General features: G+C 38.8%; 1 protein-coding gene across 1 annotated transcript in view; it reads left to right on the top strand.

Moving 5' to 3' along the window:
- Positions 1 to 2,089, top strand: part of LOC112072707 (uncharacterized) — a 34,594-nt gene that overhangs the window by 12,553 nt on the left and 19,952 nt on the right. The gene's annotated exons all lie outside the window — the stretch shown is intronic.

Below are 2,089 nucleotides of genomic sequence, written 5' to 3'. Positions count from 1 at the left end.
CCTGTTACAGTGCCTCCTTTTGAAGAAAAGGGCAAAGGTAACTGAGGTGGGGAAATATGCCAACTAATGCACTTGTTTGAAATGAGGTTCTCCTTTACTTGCGCATCATCATGCAAATTGTTTTACATGGGTGGATGCTACAATGGTATGAATTGTTTGTATAACTGTACGATTAAAATTGACATCCATATTGCTGACACACTTTTAGGTTCTACGGTTATGCTTTTGATTTAGCCTGGTGTTCCTGCTACTCTTGCATGATTTGCTCAATAAACCATTTGACTTTCAAAATACCTCATCCTTCAAATATGTCCTTCTGCCTACCATGTGCTTGCTGTTTTGGAACAGACTGTGTCTGGAGTAAAAGGGAATGTGGTTCACAACACTTGTGTAAACAGATTTGTTTCTGGTAGTTGAAATGCTAAAGATCTCTAAATATTCAGAGCTCCCTCATTTGTTCGTACTTTACCTGTCCMTTTTGTGTAGGGTGTTTGACTTACAGTAATTTGCCTGTTACCATAGGTGCCTAAAGAATGTGAATGCAGTTGACCTCATCGTCCCATTGCCTGGCACTAACCTGTCCCAGGGACACAAGTTTCTCCTTGACCTTATTCAGAAACATTAAAACAAGTTGACCCATTTTGCCTGTTCTACAATGTTGGTCTGGCAGACCCATGGATGCAATCGTATAGGCATTCTCAACTTACAGCTGTAAGAAGTACAAAATGTGTCTCAGACATGTGAACTCTCAATGTGGCCTTCTGCACAATCCATTTCTACCTGATACCAATGAGGTTGCCCCTGACAGGAACTTTCAGAATTTAAAAGGTGCATTTGATTAGGCATGCTGTACTAACTTTAATCTGGGGCCATTGTAAATGTGTTAACCTGAAAGCCTGCCTGGTGACTCACTTCTGCTTTTCTTGGTATCAAGGCGTGAAACTATTTCAAGAACTGTTCTTAGCGTTCTGACAAATTTTCATGGAACTAGTTACTGACAGTTTATGGAGGAATGACAAATCAACGTGGTGAGCGGGAAGTTGATGTTTTAGGACCGGCAAGCGACTTGTTACGGGTAATCTGATTATGGAGGAACTAAAGTGGACTCAATAGTAAAAGGTTTGATTAAAGAACATTTGGCACTGAGATAATGTCCCCTGGGGCTGCTTTGAAACCTTTGGGGGGGGTCTGAAGGATCTGGAATCAATTGGTAGCCAGGGTCTGATTGATCTGACAGTTTTTAAAATGTTTTTAGAGAAAATAATTTGATAGCATCAATCTGATTCCCCATGTCACAGAATTGAGAGTTAGTGCTTTGAACAGGCCTACAACTTGCCATCTACTGGACAGGTTGCAGTATTTCATCTACACTGTCATGCGGAAACTATACTGGACAAAAATGTAAACGCAACAGGTGAAGTGTTGGTCAGCCATCCAGACAGCTGATGAAACTAAGTATTTGTCTGTAATGAAGCCATTTTGTGGGAAAAACCCATAATTGGCTGGGCCTGGCTCCCAAGTGGATCCCACCCATGGCTGAGCCCCTGCCCAGTCATGTGAAATCCATAGATTTTTACAAAGTAATTAATTAATTTCAATTGACTGATTTTCTTATATGAACTGTAACTGAGTAAATTTGTTAATTGTTGAGAAGAATCTTAAAAATAAAATATATCTTTGTTTAAATTTTTTTKGGTTACTACATTAGGATCTCCCTCTTGCTCTTCAGTATTGGTAAAGGAATGTTCCTTTGTCTACAAAACAATAATGTCCAAAAAGTAAACACTGGAACAATATTTATAACATCCGAATGTTTGGAATGGTCAGTGGGGATCTAAAGAATAATCATGTCACATTGTTTTTTTATGACATCATTAAGAATGGTATCAAGAAAAATACGGTAACTCGGAAAGTGTACACATTTTATCCGTCAAGTTTCCCATCCAATACGTTGTCTGTGATGAAAATTGATGAAACTATTTTTGTTAAGATAGGAAGGTGATTTTAGTTTCTATTGAGAATTGTTTTTCATATAAACTATGCACAGTGACTAGACACGCCACGAGTGATGTCAGAGTTCATGTCAGCA

This window comes from Salvelinus sp. IW2-2015, unplaced genomic scaffold (genome assembly GCF_002910315.2).
Source record: "Salvelinus sp. IW2-2015 unplaced genomic scaffold, ASM291031v2 Un_scaffold2010, whole genome shotgun sequence".
In the NCBI taxonomy this organism is placed as follows: Eukaryota; Metazoa; Chordata; class Actinopteri; order Salmoniformes; family Salmonidae; genus Salvelinus; species Salvelinus sp. IW2-2015.
This window is presented reverse-complemented; position numbering and strand designations above follow the sequence as displayed.